The sequence below is a fragment of the Entelurus aequoreus genome, linkage group LG06, assembly GCF_033978785.1.
Source record: "Entelurus aequoreus isolate RoL-2023_Sb linkage group LG06, RoL_Eaeq_v1.1, whole genome shotgun sequence".
Classification (NCBI taxonomy): Eukaryota; Metazoa; Chordata; class Actinopteri; order Syngnathiformes; family Syngnathidae; genus Entelurus; species Entelurus aequoreus.
Genome location: NC_084736.1, coordinates 13,988,595 through 14,001,075, shown reverse-complemented (window position 1 = coordinate 14,001,075; position 12,481 = coordinate 13,988,595). Strand labels below are relative to the sequence as shown.

General features: G+C 44.7%; 1 long non-coding RNA gene across 2 annotated transcripts; it reads right to left on the bottom strand.

Moving 5' to 3' along the window:
- Nucleotides 1-2,956: 2,956 nt before the first annotated feature.
- Nucleotides 2,957-12,279, bottom strand: LOC133651848 (uncharacterized). Of its 2 annotated transcripts, none has more exons than XR_009826496.1 (3): nucleotides 12,117-12,279; nucleotides 3,434-3,554; nucleotides 2,957-3,378 (listed from the first exon to the last, which is right to left on the bottom strand). It is a non-coding gene; the product is annotated as an uncharacterized LOC133651848 (long non-coding RNA). The 2 variants fall into 2 exon arrangements; XR_009826495.1 differs by having other exon boundaries at nucleotides 2,957-3,375.
- Between the last annotated feature and the right edge of the window lie 202 nt (nucleotides 12,280-12,481).

Sequence of the window (12,481 nt, the reverse complement as noted above, 5' to 3'; positions counted from 1 at the left end):
CAACTATCAAACCTGCCATTTTTGGGCCAAGTCCTAGAAAAAGTTGTATACCAACAGCTTAGTGACTTCCTACTGTTTGGCAATGTGTTTCCAATAGGGCTTTAGGCCCCACCACAGCACTGAAACAGCTCTGACCAAGGTGACAAATGATATCTGCTTGAACACAGAAAAGGAAAAGTCTCAAAGTCTTGGTTCTGCTGGACCTGAGCGCTGCCTTTAACGCAGTTGACCATACTATCTTAATACAGAGGTAAGAAAACTGGGTGGAAATACAGTATCTGGTTCTGTTCTTAACTGGTTAAAGTCCTGTCTTGATCATAGGACCTACTTTGTTGAAATTGGTAACTGTGTCTCTGACCAAATGGCTATGGCCTGTGGGGTTCCTCGTACATGCCGCCACTAGGCCAGCTAGTCAATGTGTCCTACCACAACTACGCAGATGACACACGTCGTGTCACTGACGAAAGGTGAACGTCAGCCTGTTAATTCACTTTGTCACTGAATGGAACAGATCAGTGTGTGTATGCAAAACCATTTTCTTCAGCTAAACTCAGACGAAACCAAAATATTTTTTCCGTCGTGTGCAATACCGATGTTAATGTTTTTTTGTTGTTGTATTTTCTTTTATCTATACATATTAGTGAGCAAGATGTAGTATTTATTACTATTTTTTTGTTTTTCATTACACTTTACTTCTGTTACTGTATGTAAAAACCTGCACTGCAACAATGTAATTTCCCCATTGTGGGATACATAAAGGTCTATCCTATCCTATCCTATTGTCTTTGGTCCACAGAAGCAAATATAAACTATTATTAGTCACCTTGAGACCCTCCACCTGAAACATAGTAACCAGGTTAGAAATCTATGAGTAATAATGGAATCAAACGTGAACTTTATCAGCCGAATTCAGTCAATAAAATCAACAGCTTTTTACCACCTGAACAAAATTGCCAAAATCAGAGGAATAATGTCTAAATCAAACTTAAAACGACTAATCTGTGCCTTTGTTTCCAGCAGGTTAGACTACTGTAATGGCCTTCTCACTGGACTCTCCAAACAAGCTGAGAACCTTTAGGGAGTGATCTCCTGCTGGTGCCCAGAGTCAGGACCAAACATGGTGAAACTACGTTTTAATGTTTTTTGATCCTAAAATCTGGAATAGTCTTCCTGAAGATGTGAGACGGGCCTCAACATTGGCAAAGTTCAAATCCAGCCTGAAAACACTTTTATTTAATTGTGCATATGACAGCTGAAAGTATTTTATGTACAGTATTTGATTGGTATTAATTAATTGATTATCATTGTTTTTATGATGATAGTATTTTCTGATTTTAATTTGAACGTTTTTTTTACTTCTTTTAATTTTCTGTAAAGCACTTTGAATTGCCTTGTGTACGAATTGTGCTCTATAAATGAAATGCCCTTGCCTTGTCGTTATATTTTTTATATACATATTCACATTTTGTTTGTTTGTTTCTTCTTTTGTGCCTTTTTGAATTTTTTAGACTTCGACTTAGACAAACTTTATTGATCCACAAGGGAAATTGTTCCACACAGTAGCTCAGTATCAAAGGATGGAAAGGGTAAGGATGGAAATGATAATGCAGGTATTAAGTCGACTAAAAATGTACCATAGTAGCAATATAAAATATAACATATGTAATATTTACATATTATATATACAGTTTAATATAGACTCATATATTATATTTGTATATAATATATACAATTTATAACAAATCCCGATTACCATGTACAATATTACAGAATATGTAACAGCTGCAGCAAAAAGAACAAAAAAAACAAGGGCAGCATAACATTTTTCCATTTCTTATTTCTGTTTTTCACTCTATGTTGTATCTATTTTAGGAATCTTTTTGTCTCTTCTTTTCCCGTTTTCCTCCTCATTTTCCTTTTTTCCCCCATTCCTTCCTTTTTTCCTCTAAATTTTTTGTTGGTTTTTTTTCACTTCGTTGTCTGCTTTTTTTTATTTTATTGAAATATTTTTGTATCTATTTTGGTCATATTTTTGGAGTTGTTCTTTTTGACTTTTTTGCTGTCTGTTCTCTATTTTTTTTAACGTTTTATGTATTTTTTATTGTTCCCTTTAGTTGTTTCTCTATTTTAATTTCCTATTTGCTTTAGGCATATTTTGTCTTATTTTTCTTTTAGTATATTTTTCTGTTTTAATCTCCTCCTCTAATTAAAATAATATTTTATGATTTATTTCCTCCACTTCATCTCGTGCCAGTTGGTCAAAATCAACAGTGGTAAAACGCCACTGACCATCTCTCATATTGAGTAACCGTTCACAGTAAAGACGTGACAATGTACCTGTACTTACTTGACCTCAGACCTCAAAAGAAAGAAGTGTAAAACTGTCCCAGGACCACAAGGTGGCCAGACATCCCAATACTTAGGTTCATATGGTGCATTTAGAATGAACACTTTTTTTTTTTTGTCTTTTTGCACAACATCCTGCAGCTGCAGCTCACCTTGTGTGGGGTGGCGGGTCTTGGCTGAGGAGACTCTCTGGAGGTGACCAGTGGGGGCCACCGCAGGGTCCTCTAACACAGTGAGTGGTGGGCTGTTGTCCAAGAGCAAAAAGCACCAAAAAGGAAAACAGTTTGTCCCCATCTGCTAGCCCTCTTCGTTGGCCGATGTGTGCAGACTTTGGCTACGGAAGGAGCAAAAAGTCACTGCTGATTTCATTTCAATTATTCAATTACACATAAAACAAGCATGAACACTGTAAATGGTAAAAGTATAGCGATTTTCTACCTTTAAGGTACTCTAAGCACACTGATGACGCGAGCTGCCATCCAAGGCCCTAGCCACGACCCATCAGGAGCAAGGATGAAGTGTCTTGCTCAAGGACACAACGGACATGACCAGAAACCCTCAGATTCTTGACACGGCCACTCTAACCACTAGGCCACGCCGTCTGTAATTGTTTAATACTACACTAGAAAAATGAGAATGCTGAATCATTTCGAAAAAGCATAGTAATATTGCTAAAACAAAATTTAAAAGTCATATGTATCATTAAAATTAATTATTATAATTATAAAAAATAATACTCAAAATAGCAATACAAATAATGGTGGAAAAAAGGTAAAAAATATACAGTAATAGTTTCAAAATAATGTAGTGTAAAGGAATGATAAAAAGGTAGTGTAGAAGTTGCCCTCTAGTGGGTTCCTCGGACCACCAAACACTGCCACGAGAGCCCGGATTTCAGGGTACAACACGGTTTTATTTTCATAAATAGTGCAAGGCTTTGCTTTCCAGCAAAATGTATTTTTCTGAGTCTGTGTCTCTGTCCCTCTCTGGCTCCCACTCCATCTCCAACCCTGTGTCTCGTTCCGGCTGCTGCTAATAAAGGCGACAGGTGATTAGATAACAAGGTCCACCTGGGCCATCCACTCACCTGTCGCTGTCTTCGAGGCCGGTCCTAGCACACCCCGTTCCGCGGCAGGCCCGCAGGCCACGCCCCCCCTCCACAGGTAGTATTATGCTCTGGGCCTGTTTTGCTGCCAATAGAACTGGTGCTTTAAATGGGACAATGAAAAAGGATGATTGCCTCCAAATTCTTCAGGACAACATAAAATCATCAGCCCGGAGGTTGGGTCTTGGGCGCAGTTGGGTGTTCCAACAGGACAATGACCCCAAACACAAGTCAAAAGTGGTAAAGGAATGGCTAAATCAGGCTAGAATTAAGGTTTTAGAATGGCCTTCCCAAAGTCCTGACTTAAACGTGTGGACAATGCTGAAGAAACAAGTCCATGTCAGAAAACCAAAAATAATTAGCTGAACTGCACCAATTTTGTCAAGAGGAGTGGTCAAACATTAAACCAGAAGCTTGTGGATGGCTACCAAAAGCGCCTTATTGCAGTGAAACTTACCAAGGGACATAACCAAATATTAACATTGATGTATGTATATTTTTGACCCAGCAGATTTGGTCACATTTTCAGTAGACTTATAATAAACTCATAAAAGAACCAAACTTCATGAATGTTTTTTGTGACCAACAAGTATGTGCTCCAATCACTCTATCACAAAAAAATAAGAATTGTAGAAAGTATTGGAAACTCAAGACAGCCATGACATTATGTTCTTTACAAGTGTATGTAAACTTTTGATCGCGACTGTATACTGTACTGCCTTGTTACAGACAACGTTTGGAAACAATAAAGGTTTGTAAATAAACATTTACTAAATATTTAAGTGTAAATAACTAATTTCACAACATACAGTATAAATATATAATTTATTAAGAGAAGTTTTTGTGCATCTTAAGGACCTCATAAACGGGAGGATAATAATGAAAAAAGCAATCTCAATGGGGCCTTTGCAGCTTTTTGCTGTTTGGGCCCTAATAATGGTGGAAAAAAGAAAGAAAAATATAGTAATAGTTGCAAAAAAACTGTTATGTAAAAGGAATGATACAAAGGTAAGTAATGCTAAAAATTAAAAACATTGATACATGGCACTTTAAATTTGTGACAAGTCTGTGACAACAGTGTAGGAAGCAAATCAACGAGATGAGAGTGAAAGATGGCGTCCACTGAGGCGATTCATTGGGTGTGACGGCCATAATCTGAATTAATTACTTTGTTCTGAGCGCGAGTTTAACCTTTGGGCCACAATATGTCACCACGCAGAGCATCATTAGGGGTCATCGTGAAATAATTATTCACGTTATTTGTCAAGACATTACAACCGGGGTTGTCCAAAGGCCGGCCCGTCGTAGATTTGTCGTTAGTAGCTGTTTACAAAAAAATGTCGGCAAGAGGATTGGAAAGTTGCCAGATTTATCGATAAAGGCGGCGATTTTGGCAACACTGTTGTATTGACGCGTTACCTGGACGAGAGGGCGGAATATTTATTATTTGGGATTATTTAGTTCTATTAAAATAAGCAGAATTGTATATTCCACTCATCCTAGACATTCAAACTATTATTTTCCAAGTTTAAAAAAAATTCCAGGAATTCCCTTAATTCCCATTTTTTCAAACCCTTTTTTGACCCTTTTTTATGGCGACTACTCCTTCCACATTTTTCAACCCACTTCAACCGTTCCACTGTCCAAACATTCCTCTTAATCAGGACAAAAAAAATGAAGTTGTTTTTCGAACTGGAAAAATTCCTGGTTTTCGCGAAATTCCAGGAATTCCGTAATCTTTTATCCTGCACTACAACGAGCTATAATCTTTTATCCTGCACTACAACGAGCTAATGCAACGAAATGTCGTTCTTATCTGTACTGTAAAGTTCAAATTTGAATGACAATAAAAAGGAAGTCTAAGTCTAAGACCATTTCTCAATTCAACATGTTCGTACTTTAACATTTCTCGACCGATTTGAAAAATTCCAACACCAACCATTTCAACTCATTCAGACCGCTCAAGTTTTTGACCATTTTCCAAAAATTCCCGCTTTTCCCCAAATTCCCAAATTTTTTGGGAAACTCCCATCAAAATCAATGGGACATTCTTCAAAGTTCCACAACTCACACATTTTTCAATCCACTTCAACCGTTCCACTGTCCAAAAATTCCTCTTAATCAGGACCAAAAAATTAAGTTGTTTTTCAAACTGGAAAAATTCCTGGTTTTCACAAAATTCCAGGAATTTCGTAATATTTTATCCTGCACTACAACGAGCTATAATCTTTTATCCTGCACTACAACGTACTAATGCAACGACATTTCATTTTTATCTGTACAGTAAAGTTCAAATGTAAAGTTAAAATTTTAATGACAATAAAAAGGAAGTCTAAGTCTAATACCATTTCTCAATTCAACATGTTCGTACTTCAACATTTCTCGACCGATTTGAAAAATTCCAACACCAACTATTTCAACTCATTCAGACCATTCAAGTTTTTGACCATTTTCAAAAAATTCCCGCTTTTCCCAATGTAGCCGAGTGTCCTGGGTTCGCCTATACAATGTACTTGTATAATAAAATAATAAACGGGAGACATAAGAGCAGGTTCGGTAGCCACCGCCTCTTTAATCTTATTCTTCACACACCTCCTTCCACAACAACACACACCCTACGTCACAGCCCTACGGCAACTCTGGAGGGATAAAACTCCTCCTCCTTACCTAACACACTCAGGTAACTTGGAACATCCTGAACAGTTTGTTACATACGTCCCCCCCTCAATTAGAAACGTCCCCGTTTCGACACAAACAAAATAGGTAACAACCAAAGGGGAAATAGAGCAGAGAAAATAAAAAAAATTCACAGTCTTAAATGCACGAATAACAACTCAACAATATTTTTATCTGATCAACAGTATTGCAAAGGCTAGAACACTGGCCCCTCAAAACATGCAAAAATCTTGCAGATGCGAAGGAGGTCGCACCACTCGCCCCCTGCGAGATAATCCGGGCCTAAGCCCCAAAGAATCCCCCCACAGTCCATTGTCCAGCTCCCCGCACTGTGGGACCTGGGGAGGTGGTGAAACCTCCACAGTAGGGAAGTTCCCAAGTGGGAAGGGAGAGGAAGGCACCTCCTGCGCCTGCAAAGGCAACGTGCACGGCTTCAATCTGTCATGATGCACTACTTGGGCTCGCTCCATCAAGTCCAGAGGGTCGATGATGCGGTATGTCAAGCCCGCTTCCCCTCCAGAGACCAGCACCTGCATCACTCGGTACGGGCCCTTCCAGTGCGGCGCCAACTTAGTACGGCTTTCAGTGGGGTTATTCAGCCACACCAACGCGCCCTCTTTGTGGGCCCGATGACAGCACTTATCATCATAATACATTTTCTGTCTCTCATGAGCCTCCACTGAATTAAGCCTGGCTGCACTGAAGGCCGACTCCAGCCGTTCAGCCGTAGCTGAAACATAGTCCGTCAGGATGCCAGAGCCCCGGGAGTCCAGGACACTAGAGGGCAGCAGTGTCTCTGCAGGAACCCGGGCCTCACGCCCGTGCATGAGGTAAAAGGGAGTGAACCGGGTGCTGGCGTGTTTGGATGTGTTGTATGCAAAGGTGACCTGCCTCATATACGTGTCCCACTCACCCCCGTGAGAAATCAACATTTTAGCTAACTGGTCAATCAAAGTCCGATTATGACGCTCCACCATGCCATCAGACTTGGGGTTATAGGCAGTGGTGCGTGTTTTTTTTATTCCAAGCAACTGACACAGTCTCTGGATGACTTCCGCTTCGAACTGGCGACCCTGATCGCTATGCAGGATCTCGGGGACACCATGCACCAAAACATAGTCCTCAAACAGGCAGCGAGCGACAGTGTGAGCTGTTTGGTTGGGCAGTGCATACAATGTAACAAACTTAGTGAAGTAGTCCTCCACCACAAGAACATATCTGTTCCCCCGGGACGTTAAGGGCAACTCCAGAATGTCCATGGCCACCCTTTGGAGGGGGCGACGAACCTGGAAACCCCCCATTGGAGCCCTTGGCCCGGGGACTGGGCGCCGGCGGGTCTGACACGCTCTGCACTGCTCACACCACCGTCTGATGTCTCTCAGCATGAAGGGCCAGTAGTAAGATTGCCGGGCCCTTTCCCACACACGTTCCGCGGAAAAATGGGCAGCGGCTGGCCCCCCATGTAACTGTTGTAGAAGCTCCGGCACCATGGAGGCGGGAACCACAACTTGAATTTGCGGCTCTCCCACGGTCGCAGGCGGTAATGTACGACACAACAACCCCTCCTTAACCGACAGTCGGGGAAACTCAGTCCATAAATTCCTTACACCGGCGGAAGACCCGCGTGGGAGTACGCGAGGCCGAAGGGGAACGCCCCGTTCCAGCCAAGCCAGCACTGTACAAATGTCTGTGTCCTGACGCTGTAGTGACTGCAGCTCTCCCTCAGCACCACAGAGAGAATATTGAGAGGCCATGTCTGCCTCTTCTACGTCAGCGGACGGACAGCCATCCAATGCCCCCACGGAAGCCACAGTGGGCAGTCCTGCTGTTGTAGTGCCTAGCTCTACGGGATCAGGGGTCACCGGCCGACGGGACAGTGCGTCAGCGTTTTTATGGCGGGAGCCGTCTTTGTGCACCATAGTCCAGTCGAACGGATCCAGCTCCAGCACCCACCTGCTTCTTCGTCCGGTGGGGTCATTATCAATAGCCATGTGTCTGAGACCCAACAGAGGGCGATGATCAGTGATGATGGAGAACGCCGACATCCCCACATAATGCTTGAACTCACGCACCGCCCACACTACAGCCCATAGTTCTCTGTCAAACGTAGACCACCTTTTCTGTATGTGTGTGAGGGCCTGGCTGGCGTAGGCTACTACTCTCTCCAGACCACCATCCTCCTGGGCCAGCACTGCTCCAACAGCGTCTTTAGAAGCGTCTGTGTACACTTTAAAAGGAAGTGAAAAGTTAGGCAGTGTAACAACTGGTGATGAAGTGAGTACTTGCTTGAGGTGAGTGAAAGCAGCATCGCAGTCAGCTGACCATTCAAAAGGCACATTTTTCCCTGCCAGGTGATTCAGTGGCGCCGCATGTTGTGAGAAATCACGCACAAATCTCCTATAATAGGAGCACAGGCCCACAAAGGCCCTGACCTCTGAGGGGGTACGGGGGGTTGGCCATGTTCTCACCTTATCCGTGTTTCTTGGGTCGGGCAGGAGACCACATCTAGAGACTACATGGCCGAGAAATACCACGTGGTCCCGGGCAAAGTGACACTTTCGGGGATTTAGCTTTAGACCCGCTAACCGAATTCTGGACAGGACTTCCTCCAAGTGTACGAGGTGGTCCTCGAATGTACGGCTATAAATTAATATATCGTCCAAGTACACCATACAAATGTGCCAAGGCAGACCCCTCAAGATGAGCTCCATCATGCGCTGAAAGGTGGCCGGAGAGTTAGTCAGACCCATAGGCATGGCCCGCCACTGATACAAGCCTCTGCCGGTAGTGAACGCTGTTTTCTCTCTGTCCTCCTCAGCTACCTCGACCTGCCAGTAGCCGTTTGAAAAGTCAAGTGTGCTGAACCAGACTGAACCAGCTAGTGCATCCAGGCTATCATCAACTCGGGGAAGGGGGTGTGAGTCTTTAATTGTCACTGCATTGAGCCGACGATAGTCGATGCAGAACCTCCATTGTCCCCCTTTCTTCCTCACCAGCACCACAGGGGATGCCCAGGGACTGCAGCTCTCTTCCACCACTCCATCAGCCAGCAACTCAGCCACCTGACGTTCAATCTCTGCGCGTTTTTCAGGAGATGCACGGTAAGCGCGTTGCTTGATGGGGTGGTGGTTTCCAGTTCGGATTTGATGTTTGACTTGGGTGCACTTGCCCGTGTTTTTCCCTGACACGTTAAACACATCCATAAACTCCTGTAGCATTCCAGCCAGCTCAGCTCTTTGCTCCCCGGAGATAGGCGACTCCTCCAAGGAGATAAGACCTGCAGGAGCTGTCTGGGTGGCTGTATTACAGATAGGGGCACATGGGGGTATTAAAATGTCACTTTCTGCCACTGGGTAAAATTCCCCCAGGTGCAGCCCCCGCTTAAGTTCCACAGCCTCCCCTGTAGGATTGAGGATGCGGACCAGAGTCACCCCGCCCCTCACAGTGTTCACTGAATGGGCCACTACTAGTCCTGTTGTTTCCGGAATGTTAGGCTCCAGATAACCCTCAAAGTTTGTGATAAGTCGGCCCGTCCCCGCAGGCGAGAGAATGTCCACCGGCACTAAAGTCTCGCTTAACGGGGGAATTATCCTGACATCAGCCAGAGACACATTACAACATTGTGGGATTAATTCCTGATCCCAGAGCAGGGGAACAGTAACATCCCATAATTGTAAAACACCCCTTCTTAAGTCCAGCAATGCACGATTCCTGCTTAGAAAATCCAGTCCGAGCAGGACACACTGGGTGGATTCTCTCAGTACATAGAAGGTGTGCTGCCAGCATGTAGGGCCCAAACGGAAGGTGACTTCAATAGTACCCAGTGTATCCAGCATCTGTCCATTCACTGCACGGGTATCAACAAAGTTCTTTTTCAGGGGTCTGTTTCTCAGTGCCGGGACTGACATGCGGAAATCAGCACTAATTAGTGACACAGTGGCCCCTGAATCGACTAACATGGAAACCTCTGTACCTTCAACCACACCCCTTACAAAAGAAGTTGGGTGGTTATTACCTTCCATGCTAGTAGCGTCATTGAAAAAGTCTTGGCATAAGGGGCCCTCAGTCCGAGTGGCTGGTGTTTGGGGCACAACACCAGCTACTGACCGTTTCCCTGATGGTTGACGTCCGTGTTCCGCTCCTGCGGCAGAAAATGCACGACGCGTCTCCTGGGCTCCTCTTCACGTCGGGCGCGCCAGCCTGGACTAGGGCTCCTGCCTCCCGGCAGCCTAGTGGCGGGGGGGACTCCCGGGGGGTCCGAGCGATAACCCCGTGACGGGAAGCCCCCGTGGGACGGGAACTGGTCCCGATCGGGGGAGCGGCCACGGTGTCCCTCTCTGTTGAATCTCAGCTGGCATCCTCTCTCTCCGCAGTTACAGCTACAGTGTCCCCCCGAAGACGAACGGGGCCTCTGTCCCCTCATGTCCACGCTGCGCGCTTTCAGTCTCTGATTTTCCTCATACATGTCTTTTATTTCCACTTTCATGGTATACATCTCCTCTGTTAATTTCTCAACGGCTCTCTGGAGGCTGTCAGACGCCGACACAGACTGCACCGAGGGGCCCACTGCAGTGTAGGTACCCAGGCAGTCTCTCTGAAGAGCCACTCTGGCATTCTCACATCGCTCCGCTACTTGCAGAGCCTCCTCCAGGTCCGTCGCTCCCAGCTCGAGACACTTGGCTTTCAACGCCGGGTCCAGACCGGCCAGAAAGCGCCGAAACTTCTCCTCTCTCTGTGCGATGGCTCCATAATCCGTGAACGCCTCCGTGACCAGCCGGCTCACGTCTGCAGCAAACACCTCCAAGCTCTCCCCCGGAGCACGCACACGAGCCGATAGGCTGGCCCGGAAGCGGTCCATTAATTGTCTCTGTCCAAAAGCTGCCCCCAGTCTCTCTTTAACAGCAGCATAGTCTGATTTAGTCCCATCCGGAAGACTGTCCCACAGCAGAAAAGCTGACTTACTGAGACGAGTCGGGAGAATCCTCACCAGCTCCTCATTGCAGCTGGAGCCGGCTCCCGCCGTCGCGCTAACGGCTACTTCCAACTGCCTCGCCCAGCTGAGAAAACTTTGGCTACCGTCGCCGGTGAAGGGCGCGGGTAAGTCCACTTTGACATTCATGCCGTGTGAGTGTCTGTCAAACAGCGCCTTGCCGGGCTTAAAAGGGTCTTCGTCACCACACCACATGTCCGCAAAATAGACGGGAAGCTTAGCAGCTAACTATACACGTGCAACTTAACTGAAAAAAAAAAAAAAAAAAAACTCACGAGTCCCGTATAACACTTTTTTTTTTTTTCACACAGCGGTTAAAATCCCACCGCTGCCACCAATGTAGCCGAGTGTCCTGGGTTCGCCTATACAATGTACTTGTATAATAAAATAATAAACGGGAGACATAAGAGCAGGTTCGGTAGCCACCGCCTCTTTAATCTTATTCTTCACACACCTCCTTCCACAACAACACACACCCTACGTCACAGCCCTACGGCAACTCTGGAGGGATAAAACTCCTCCTCCTTACCTAACACACTCAGGTAACTTGGAACATCCTGAACAGTTTGTTACACCAAAATTCCCATAGAAATCATTGGGACATTCTTCAAAGTTCCACAACTCCCACATTTTTCCATCTGATTCAAACTGTTCCAACTTCAAAATACTCAGCCTGTTTGGGAATTGTGTGCTACACTTCAACAACTCTACAAAAATCCAGGATTTCAGTTCAACGTCAGCATTGGAGCATTCACACGCAATTCCTTCAGGAATTGCCTCATCTAGTTTTAAATAGTACTTGCAGTATAACTCTAGTTGGTGTGTCTGTGTGTGTGAGAGAGATAGAGACAGAGCCTACTACAACATGTATGTACTATAAAAGATGCATACAGTATTTTACAGCCACTTGTGACGTCATCAGAGGGCTAATGTTATGCTAACATTAGCACTGTTATGCTAGCTAGCAGCTAAAACATAAAAAAACCACTTACAACTTACCCCAAAGCATTTGCTGTATTTGGAAGTGGAATTATTGTAGGCTGAAATGTAAACATTTCCACTGGCACAGATGATAATATAAATGTTCTTTATCGTTAGTTTGTAAGCAAATATTGAAGAGTTGTGCCGCCTTGTCTGACGTCATGTCACTTGTTACAAAGCAGTGATTAGTCATGTGACTGCCAGGCTCCGTTTGATTGGTTAAATGGAGTCGCTAGTGCTTACGTTGGATTGGTGGAAAAGAGTCACGTGATCGTGCACGCAGCTGGAAGAAGTGTCTCTAACAAGCCTTTGGCAAGCAGTTATCAAATATAATAAATGTAGCGATCGGAATTAAACTCAATGTAACAAAGTTATTGTAGCTT